The 11,887-nt window shown below is 42.3% G+C and overlaps 1 long non-coding RNA gene across 2 annotated transcripts; it reads right to left on the bottom strand.

Annotated features, from left to right (window-relative positions):
* Positions 1-4,160: 4,160 nt before the first annotated feature.
* On the bottom strand, positions 4,161-9,912 carry LOC141806061 (uncharacterized). Of its 2 annotated transcripts, none has more exons than XR_012599761.1 (4): positions 9,851-9,912; positions 9,248-9,299; positions 6,641-6,790; positions 4,161-4,299 (listed from the first exon to the last, which is right to left on the bottom strand). It is a non-coding gene; the product is annotated as an uncharacterized LOC141806061 (long non-coding RNA). The 2 variants fall into 2 exon arrangements; XR_012599760.1 differs by having other exon boundaries at positions 9,252-9,299.
* Between the last annotated feature and the right edge of the window lie 1,975 nt (positions 9,913-11,887).

Raw genomic sequence — 11,887 nt, 5'->3', positions numbered from 1 at the left:
CAAGTCTGACCAGCAGAAGGCTAAAGCACTCTCCACCGCAGAAACAGGGATGACCAGGAATCCTAAAACAGAGTAAAAACTAAAATGCAGAGTGAAATAACCTCATGTCATAATTAAATGTTTTAGGGGGCTGTCTATCAATCACAGGTATTAGAGTGGTGGAGGAGGTGGCTTATTTCCCGCTGTTCCTGTTGCACTCAGGATGATCACTGGTCAACACAATAAGTGTGGTGCTGCAGAAGTTATTAAAATGTGTAAATAAGTTGTTTTCAGGTGAAAGTACAGGGCAGTTTCAAACATGCCCAGGGAAAAATCAAAAGACTAAGTATTTATAAATTGTCTCTTTTGTCCATCTTAGCAGGAGGATGTGCAAAATGACTTTTGATCAGTGCATATGAGGAGAAAAAAAGCCAGAAAGATTGGAGTTATTTGGCCTTTCTCAGTAAACTGGAAAACATGTGAAGCAAGTCTCAAAACAAAAACTGAAAGATACACACACAAGCACACACTTTTTATTTATTTTTTCACCATTAAACAAAGGGCACTTTTCTGTTTAAAGTAAAAAGATATTCAAACCTAAAAACCTGTCCACAGTGTTTGCTGAGGAAGGGGAGGAAGACGAAGACGGCACAGAGCACCTCCTGCACTAAAGCCAGATTGATTAGCATGCTCACTTTGGCTGATTAATCAGGGTCTGTTCAGTGGAAGCAAGCACCATTTATGGCTGATTATCTTCACTAAAGGCTTCAGGTGCAATCCACAGTGAAAGTTTTCAAACCCTGTTTTAACACAGCACTTTACTTCTCTTGTTTTAGTAAGGACTGAAATGCCGCTTGTGTTCAGTTTAAAGCAATGAAGCATTTTTTTCATTTTGACAAAGATGGAAAAACTGAAGAAGAGAAAAAAAAGTCTCATTTGTAAAAATAAAATAAAGTATTATCTGCCTGATAAAGGACATTTATGACAGCTAAATTACTCTGACATGGGGCTTAACTCTCAAGATTAACGGACAAATCACTGAGACACTAAGGTTTAAGATCTTCAATTAGGGGTTAAAATCAATTAAGATGACTTATGGTCTCGCTTGTCTACTTCCTACTTTTTAAGTGCGTGTTGTGTTTGGGTTTCATCCAGGGTCTCTGCAGGTTTCAACAAGCTAAATTTGAGACCTTTTAAGACTTTTTTAAAACCATAATGTATACAATTTAAGACCCATTTCATATCGATGCTGGCAAAAAAGTACAAAAGACTTGAAGGAATATTGGGGCCCAGAATTTATTCACTGCTCTTTCACATTGGAATACAAAACACGTAATCTATCTTAAAACATCAGAAACATCTCTGTTGTGAACCAAGATTTGTTTGGAAGTCAGAATAAGAAGCAATATTGGGAACTCTACAGACAACAGTCATTGTGTGTGTTTTCCTACGCACAATAAGGAAATATCAGAGCTCTTGTCCCGTGGCTGCAATCTCCTCAACAATTTCCTTGAGCTCTACCAATTGTCCTCAAAAATCAAAACATTTCAGCGCGAGACTTAAGATTAATGCATGTTTTAAACAAAAGTAATGTCAATAGAATTTTAAGACCTTTCAAAATTGTATTGAAGACCTTTTTGCAGATTTTAGGAGAAATTCAGACATTTTAAGGCCTTAAAATCAAATTATTAGATTTAAGACTTTTTTAAACTTTCTAAGACCCGCAGATACCCGACATCTCAAAGTAGAGAAACATGCTTCTAAAGACGTGTTGAAATCTGCTGCGTATTTAAATCTGATTTTTTGAGTCAACATGTGAAGACAAACTTTTGCTCCAATAAACTGATTTTTATGAATCAGGCTACAAACCTGTAAAAATAAGAGTCCCCCTTAAGTGACTGGATGTCATTTTCATTCATAGTTTAAACAATAACTGAGGCTAATAAAGAGCATTGTCCTAAAGCTGGTCCCAAACAGGCTGTGAGTTTTTTACAGAGATGATCTTAAGTTCACTGTACTCCCAAATCGACTGCGTTTGATCTGGCTGCACTGCAACCAACCTTTATTATCTTTTCTGAACTCTTTTATAGTTTGACCAAAGAGTGACTCTAAACTCCCCTCCCTGTCACTTGTAAACAGTCTATAATGAGTTTTTGTTTAATTCAATCTCTGTGTTTTCAGTTCTTCTCAACAAGCAGGAACAATGTCTTTGATATTTCTCTTAACAACAGAACATCTCTGGTGTTTTGGACCTTCTTGTTCTTGTGTTCAGCTGTTTAATGTTCATCCTACACCCGGGCAATTGTCCAGCCCTGCAGCCAGCACTCAGCACCACAGTGGCCTTCCACAGCCTGGTCACTCGTTTCCATTTATCTACTGGGATAACTATAAAAATCTGTCAGGAGCAGGGTGGGTTTTTTCGTTCAGCTCAGCCCGGCTGGCAGATTGAGAGCCCCCTGTAATGCACAAGTCTGTTTTTATTATTCTTGCTGGGGGAACACTATTTCATCAAGTGCATGATTCCACAGAGGAGAGGAGATAGCCCCAGCCTGGCTATATTTCTTCCAATCAAACATTCCAAGGGGAAAAAATGAGTGGGTGCCATCAAATCCCAGAATAATGCTGCCAGATTTTATGTAAAAAGAAGGACTGATGGACAAATACAGGAAGGCAAGACAAGTTTAATGACGTGTGTTCAGGAGCTGAGATTGGAAAACTGACAGAGAAAAGCAGCCTCTTTGCCGGAATATAAATTGTTGTGCGCTGTAAAAAGGCTTTTATCTGGAGTGAATATGGGACGAAATACACAGGTCAGGGTTAAGTCATTTTCTCCGGCAAGTTAAGCGAATAATGAAGGCGAGCCCGCGCGGAGAGGAGCACTGCTACTGCCAGTTTGTCTTCATTTATTATGCCAAATCTCATGATTTTGGCGTTGGCGCAGTGAGTGCTCTGGCGCGCACCGGTGGACGACATATCGCTTAATTTACACAAGGTAATGAAAGCAGGGAATGGGAGGACAAAACAATTTACCTGCTGACACGGGAAGAAGTGATTTGCGAACATGGGGGGTGAGCGAAAGAGCAGGCAGAGGGCCAGGGCCAAGGGGTAGAAGAGGAGCAGAGATAGGGTGAGGGGGAGAAAAGAGGGAGAGAAGAGGAGAGGCAGGGGGGAATAAAGGAGAGGAGGGAGGGAAAAAACAAAAGGATAAAACTGACAGACGGAGAAGGAGCTCAGGCTTCAACCTCCGCTTGTCAGGTGATGATGATGGCTTCAATGAGGCAACAGTAAACTCTGTCTCTCCCTTTCTCCCCACACCCACAAAAACACACACTAACACACACACACACATGCAATCAGGAGGCGAAATTGACCTCAAATCTGGAGGGTCCGTGTTGACAAGGCCCTTGTTTTACTCCTCCTTCTCCAACAATTGTAATCACTTATCAGAGAGCCACTTGTGAGGCAGGGACGGCAGCTTGAACACCGCTCTGGAGCTACAACGGGTAGTTTTCGGCCACAGACCACATTTCTGGCTGTGGTCGCCAAATTTTCCTGACCAGCTCTGATAATTCCCCTTAGACTGGTCTATTCTCCATCCATAGATTCCTTATGAAAATGTAGAATCTGAGCCAGGGACAGTTTTTGTGGTATGACTGATGTTTGAGCAGTACTGACCAATGGTGGATCAGCAGCAAGCAGCATTTATATGTGTATAGTCTTCTGAGATTGGGATTAGGTCAAATGGCTTTCAACTTTTAACACTAGGATAATCTAAGATGTCAAATAAATGTATTATTTATTTTTTATCCACATTCATTATGACAGAGTCAAGTTAGAATAACGACACAAATAATCCAGATCTATTTACAGTCAATCACTTCATAATAGATTACCTGAAAGCTCGTTCAGCTGATGGCCTTAAACAGAACAGAAAAGAGTCTGTGGCTGAGACTCCCTGACAATACGGCTGGAGCAGCTCTGTAATTTTGCAATCACTGGCCCTTCAGGCCAGGCTGCTCCTTAGGGCAGTAAGATCAGATGAGCTCCGGCATTTTCTTTTGTAAGAGTCCAAACTCTATTTGTCTGCTCCCAGGAACAAAAACAATCAGGGAGCCGAGAGAGAGACGGGCTTTATGGTCTCTCTGGAGAAGGGCCAAAGACAGAGCTGTGGTGGGGGAAGCTGAGAGGGGTGACACAGATAACTGAGAGCCCCCCCTCAGCCCCCCTCTCTCCTCCCGCCTGCCCGCTGTGGGTGGTTGGTTGTGGTGATGATGAACGGGGGGACGCGGCTCAGCACCCGGCCCTTGCTGTCAGGGCTCTCTGCAGGACGAGACAGAGAGAGGAAGTGTCACTCTCGGCGGGCCTGCTGGGCCAACCTGGACTCTGCTGAGTCCTGCTGCTCGAGTCTTCACAACAAATCAAACACCATAACACCCACCCCTCCCCACAACACGGCCACACACACAGCCAGGCCCCTGCCACTGTCTGGAAGAATGTGTCAGAAAATCTATCAGACTGTCAGCATCCTGTATCTGAATATCTGCTCCTGTCTGTTTGGTGATTGGTGGATTCAGGCTGAGATTTTGGATCAGGAACAGAGAGTAGTCCTTGCAGCAGCTGTAAAAAGAGACCTTCCCGTCCTCCGCTCTCCTGGCTGCAGCCCTCTCCACAGGCTTATTTCCCTTTGCAATGAGAGGTGACAGTGAACAGTGGAACTCGTCAGTGTGAATAACACGCAGTCATGCTTGGTGAGACCCTCTGGTGGAGCGCAACACACACACTCGCACACAGCAGCGCGCACACACACTGAGGCTCAAGGGCCCAGGAGTAGGTGCCCTGTCAACCTCGGTGTACTGACTTCTATTACAGCTTAACTGGAGACAAATTGAGCAATCTGAAGGGTTAAATCTGACACGTCTGCTCGTCTGACCTGTTTTTGTTCAGTAAAATCACTCTTCAAACTTCAGTGAGTTGAAAACTGTGATCACGGCCACATATTTGAGCTCTGAATGAATGTAACCTACATGAAAAAGGTCAGAGGGACATTTTTCAAGTTTACAAACTCAGCTGAGCTCACATTACCATACCATCAGGTCGACTGCGCTCCTGTGTCCCTCTGTGATGTGCTGTTCTCTAGAGTCTTGTCCTTCAGCAGCACCTTATAAGAGCAGTCCATAACACAAGCAGTGGTCAGGCTTAATTTACCCACTTTCTCTGTCCACTGCCCCATCAGCATATAGTATCACATAACTGCTAATGGGCTAATGGAGGGAGGAGGGAGGGAGCTGGCGCGGGAGGAAGACAGTGATAGTTAGGGAAATGGAGCTCAGGTTCATCCAAACATTTAATAACTTATCCAATCTGGAGCGTTCACCTCTTACTGGGCTAATTATATCATTTAACTTGCCTGGAAGAAGGGGGCCCAGCGTGAACGCTCTGTCTTACAGTGTCATCATATAATTATGACTTATGCCAGCGCGGCCTCGCAAGCTGGATGAAGTCAGCTTGCCATAAATTTTAATGATCACTTAGACAATACGAACATTCACAGAGCTTCAGTGGGTTTAGTGGGTGAGTGTGGACACCACGTGCGGAGAAGTCTGAGACAAAGGAGAAGAAAGGAGATGAAAAGGCAAACAACAGAAAACAGAAGGGGGAGATGATGGCGTGTCTGATGTTTTCAGGATGTGAGTTTAGATGTGGTCGTGTGACCGTGTCAGATCAGGTTCTGTGGTCACCTGGCTGCTCAGAGGCCAGCGACAGGCTTGTCTGTGGACTAATCACCTGAGCATAGTCTGCATCAATGGAAAAACAGCAGCTGACACTCAATGCTTACAGGCCAACCACTGACCTCATTCTTCAGATAAAAAACACACTTGGTTATACAGTAAAATGCACGATTTAAGTATTTCTGTGCTACCTCTCTCTCTAATACTTTTGGACTGTGTAATTATTTTGTTCTGTGAAAATTTCAATAAAAAGATTTTGATTTAAAAAAAAAACACACTTGGACAAAAGGAAGGAATCTTATAATTGTATGGAAACATGATGCATCATTCTTCAGCGCAGTCTGAGTTTGACTCTCAGAAGTCAGGATAGAAGGAAGAGAAAAGGTGTAACTGTGGGCAAAAGTTGCAACTTAATGAAAGAGCTCAATATCTTCTTTATCACTGTAAAAGGCTGAGTAGCTCTCTATGATTGGTCTTTGTGGGAGTTTGCATCAGAGGTTTTTCTGAAGAAGTTAAAGATGTTCTCTAACCTTCATGTGTTGTATATGAAAAGATTTTTTTTTCACCAACAAAGGCCAAATGTCTGCTCTAAAAACAAATAAAGCAATGTATCGTAAATCTATGAGTGTAAACTGATACGGAAGAAGGAGGGTAACTGATTTGAAAATGCAGGCAGCCCAGTCAGATATCATGGAGGGATAGCAGTCCAAAGAGAATCTGATCTCTCTTGCACTTAATATTAATGTCTGTTTTGAGGCTATCTGCTTTCAGGTGGACCCAGCTCCTGCGGTGAAGCGATTGGATGACACAGATTACCTGTTTGGAAAGCCCCAGCCGACAGCTGATTGATAATGTATGACACAAAAATGTTTTTGTTTACCCACAGATATGGCTGCAAGCCTGGTTTCAGGTTCTTGTTTTTCTCCACAAACCTGATTCCCTGGACTGAAGTGGATTGAGAGGAGAGTAACGGGTCAGGAGGTCTCAGCTGGGACTCCACTGCCGCGTCTGGCTCCATCTTTACCTTCTCTACCAGTGGGGGGTCATCCACATCATATTCATCCCGTTCGGCCTGTGTTGTCCTAAAGGGGATGTAACATGAAAACATAATCTCACACCACAATTTCATTCCCCCAGCAGCATTAGATTAGATTGAAACTTCCCTGCACACTTTCCTGGGGCTGTCAAATGAGCTGTCAGTCAAGTGTCAGAGCCAGCCCCTGCTCATCTGCTCTAATACATCACACAGCCTTTTATATGGATCAGTATGAGGGGGACTCTCTACACAAACGCCAGCAGCCCCTCCACTGGGACGCTGGGTGATTGATAACATTTCCCAGCTCTTCACACTCATGCCCATTTGTATAGTTGGTTGGAGAAGGGGCCCCTGGTGTCCACTGACATCTACAGTGCCCATCACCGCCTCGCCGAGAACGTGACATCAGCCTCAGAAACACGGCACCTCGCTCTGATACATGCCAGGAATGGGCAGCTTTCCATTCATAAAGTACAGCGTGACAGCCATTGACAGATAGCTTGTACTACATCCTGATATTTGTATTTCCCTTCCAATGAAAGCAACATGGGAAACTAGCCCAGGTGCCACTCGAAATTAAAGACATTGGCTATTAAATCAACCACTTAACCTTCATATTATCACAGTGGATAAATGTTTATTGCCCATTAGTAAGTGCGTACAGTTTTAATGCTTTAGAAATCAGCTGCTGACTCCACTCGGAGTGTTGAGATCACTGAGGGGAATCCTGAGCCTGTTTTTGTGTACCGTCATATTGGCATATTGGTCGGGCTAATGGCCACTTGGCACATAGACAGCCATCCATCCCAACCTCAGCCTCGCTAATCCAATTGAGGCAACCTGCTTGGCAAGAGAGAGACTCATCTGTCTTTACTGTTCATTAATGGGGCTCCTCTTCGAGCTCGGAGCCCATTCACATTCCTTTGGATTGGATCGGATCGACAGCAAACCCTGACGCTAAAGTACAGGATGGGTAATGGAGATGCAGCAGGAGGGGGGTGTATAATCACTTCTGAGATACATAATCACTGCTGTGTGGAGTAAAATATCTGAAAATATGAGCCCTCCCTAAGGGATGAGCTACATATTTTCACAGACAGTATAAAAACACTTGCCTATGCAGGTATTTGATTCAGCTCAGTGTAACGGCCGTGCTTACTCTGTCCTGAGCACAGAGGCTTGAGATTGTTTATTTTCCTCTCCGTGGCATGGCTTTATGTCTAGCGGTAGAATGATAATAATGTTTCTAATCTTGTTACATTGCACACAGAATTGTCTTCCATGTTAATGATGGACCGGCCCCCTCCCTGCTCCACTGAGATGCTTACTTTCAATTTGTGTACTGTCATCTCCCCGCCAAGCAGCTGAAATTGATGCACCCTCTTCCTTTTAATTAAATCAAAAAACAGTCGGGGGTCGAGGCAGGTGGGGGTCCTGCTCCCGTATAAAGTCTTCACAAAGACCTGACTGACTCCAGGGCAAATCAGGGTTTGTCTTTCTGTGAGTCACTGCTGCAAAGTTAAAGTACATCAGTTAATTTTGATTTTAATATTTATATCTACTATCACAAAAAACGTAATCATGTTGATTTAATTTTTACATTTTTATGAATTGCTTTAGTCTAGAAAATTATTTTCAGTCTTATTTTTTACATAATACTTGTTTCAGTCTAACATGAGCCTACTTGGACATCATTCCAGGTAAATAAAAACAGTAACAATCCCAGAAACCTTTCTCAGGTGCGTTTGCCTCTAGGTAGAGCTGGAACCAGAGTCTAAGAAATGAGAGCGTAAAATTCCCACACATTTAGAAAGCGGATAATTGGATTTTGTGTGTCCTGTACGGTAGGCGTTGTGGTTCCTGCAGCTGTGACATTATCAAGGTAACATAACCTGAAGGCTGCGGTGTAGCAGCACAGGCCCCGCAAGGCCTGTCCTCCAGTTCCACATCACTGCCTGCTTGGCTATTCATCCTGTGGACCCTGCAAATGAAATTATGGGAGGAAGAGCAAAGGACATTCTTTGGGAATTAATCCCATTTATGCCTAAACCCACTTCACATTTTTATAGTGAGGGCCTCTTTAGATGTAAGGTGCATTTACAATTAGACAAGGCCTTAGGAGAATTGAAAGAAATACTGTGTTGGTTTGTTTGATGAGTAATTTGAAGACACAGACAGAAGAAAGAAAGGGCCCAGAGAAAAACTGGACTCCAAGTTGTTCTTAAATACCAGCTGTGACTGAAACTTACCTGTACCTGTATCTACATGATCACCCTGAGATCTCAATTTCAGGCTGTAGAATTAAAGCTCATATATATTACGTATCTATGATAATATATATTAGAAGTAGTGATCCTTTATAATGCTAATGAAAATTCAAACATTGGAATGCTCTGAATATGTATATTTGGTGTGCATTAGGTAAAATCAGAATACCTTTTTAAAGTTGAGCATGAAAACACCATAATTTTTATAAGATACTGAGCATGTTGTGGTCACTTACTTACTTCATGGAGAATTGTCAGAAGCACATGAAGGCCATCTGGGTTTGTTTACTGTAACAGAAAAAAATTTAATGAAGTGGTATTTTCAGAAATAACTCCTGAGCTTGAAGACTGTTCTAAGAAACTCAATGAATAATTAATAAAAGATAAAAATAAAAAATAAAATGAAATAATAAAAATTAATAAATAAACACGCCCAATTTTTTTATCAAAAACTATACCTCTCTAAAACTACGTTAAAGTCACTTCCGGGAAGGCTATGACGTGGTATTAACGATGTCAAAAATACTCAAATAATTCAGTAACCATGAGTCATTTAACTCAAATATCATTAAACTGTTTTACGTTGGAAATGTTGGGGGTAAGATCCATCAACTACCCGACAAACCGTTTTCCTTTCGAGTTCATTTGAACAGGACTGTCATTCACTTTCTCGTAGGTAGCGTAGGAAAATATCAACCTTGATGCTAACTATGTCAAAGTAGCGTTGTAAACATGTCCGAAGTTGTAACCACCTGCACAAAATGTCATATTTGCTGCAAAGTTTAGAGAAATATGACTCATAGCTCTAAGACGTTATTTAACCATCCTACCTCTCATACCTGTATTGCTTTTACTGCATTGTTTTTGGTTGAAATATTCTGCTTTGCAACTCTTTTATCCGACACAGCAAGAGAAAGCACCTGACATCAATTAGCCCCTTCTGTTTACTCTCGCGATTTTGCAGATAAACACTGCCCCCTAGTGACGACAAGCGGAAATGACTGTTCAACCTGGCAAATAATCCAGCGTTGGTGGACCCAAATCTGAAGTTAAACATCACTGAGTATTTACAAACCCCATACGTAAATACTGTCTTATGATTGTAGGTAGTTTTGTTTGTATTTAATCAAAAAAGTATAGCTTTACCCCTCAGTTTGATTTGATTTAATTTGATTTGAGTCTTAAAAATATTTTACAGTATAAACATTCAAGCAATACATTTTTCTTGAATTTGTATTTAAGATAATTTAAGAGCTTTCAGAGACTCTGTTTGCACAGAAGTTTTTCTTAAGTTTTAGGTTATACTAGTAAAAAGAAAAACATTGTTAATTTTTTGTGTAATGATATATTGAATTAGCTTCATCAAATTTCTCAATGCAAGGACTGCATTAAAGAGAAAACATGAATAGGTCTGTCTGCTACAAAGCTGGACACACACAAACACACACACAACATACATGTATTAGTACAAGAGCTGGGCTGATTACAGCTCCTTCACTGTCCTCATCAAGCCCAGCACAGACCACAGTCAGAGATGAGAGGCCCCAAATGAAGAGACACACACACAGAGCACATACAACACTGTGTTCTCTCCACTACACACACATACTGTAAATATAAACACACACAAACAAATAGAGACAAACACACACACACACTATGGCAGCCTCCTCAGGCAGCCTCGGAGCTCAGGCAGGTCCCTTCCATTACCCCGTCCTCTACCCTAAACACGCAGTTTTAATTTCAAAGCTCTGATTAGCTGATGATTGCATGACAGCCGCCGACCAGGTTCCCTTTTCGCCCGGCTCCCAGACTGCAACTCAATCATGCCCAATTAGTGGGTCCCCAAACACTCTCTCTTATTAGAGGACTCATAATCGACTCATTGTGTCCTGATTTGGCAAATAAATCACTCTGGAGGCTGCTCACAACCCCCCCACCATCACCACCATCACCTCCACCCCTCATATCACCACCTTCCCCCTTTTTCTCTTTCCCCCACTTCTCTCATCCTGTCGTTCACTGCCCACTCCCCTTCTTTTTCTTGTCCAGGGGTTCAGTGACAACGTTTTCAGCCGTGCTTTTCATTGAAGCTGACAGTTTGAGCAACGCCGGACTCCTTTTTTTATTCCCCCTGAAGAATGAAGAATAATTTAGCAGCTAAGGCAAGGCAGGCAGCATGCGGGTGTCCTTGTCCTACAAGGTTAAGAATCCATTCCATCTGAGCAAGAAAGGAGTGAATTAAAATAAATGATGGCCAGATATTTATTGTGGGTTTGTAGATGAAGCCTAGTCACTACGTTGGACCAGCGGGGGCCTGGGCTGCTGGTGGCTCAGTGTAGCCGGGTGACCTCCCTACCTCTGTCTGCCTAACTGGGGAATAACACTCAATGTCACATTCCCTTATCCTGTATTTAATATATTTATCTATTTATATTCCTATATATTTATCTGTTTAGATTCATGCGTTGGGGACATTAGGGCAAAAACGTCATATTAGATGGCGGGACTTATATGAAATTATCTGGTTGGGGGATGCTGAGAATAATTGTAATCTGATTGAAAGAGGGGACCTGAGATTCGTAGACCTGGACAAGGAGATCCTAAATGAGACCGGACAGGAAACATGGAGACACAAATGTCCTTCAGTGTAGAGACAGAAAGCTGAAAGCTGCTCTGACATGTATTAAAAAGTTCAAGCTGAGGAAAACCATCTCCTCTCTGTCTCTCAGTTTCTCTGTGCATCTTACCGAGGCAGAAATCTGTTCAAGGATAAGTCTGGTTCTGTTTGAGTTTTCTGCCAGCTGAAAGTGTTTTTGCCACTCCAAACACTTTTTCAGTGGTGGATTAAGATGGAGCTTTGTTCTTAAATGTGA

Source organism: Halichoeres trimaculatus, unplaced genomic scaffold (assembly GCF_033239565.1).
Source record: "Halichoeres trimaculatus isolate MK-OKI-2021-1 unplaced genomic scaffold, fHalTri1.1 fHalTri1_scaffold_17, whole genome shotgun sequence".
NCBI classification, from domain to species: domain Eukaryota; kingdom Metazoa; phylum Chordata; class Actinopteri; order Labriformes; family Labridae; genus Halichoeres; species Halichoeres trimaculatus.
Note: the sequence above shows the minus strand (reverse complement) of the source record. Positions and strands in the feature narration are given on the sequence as shown.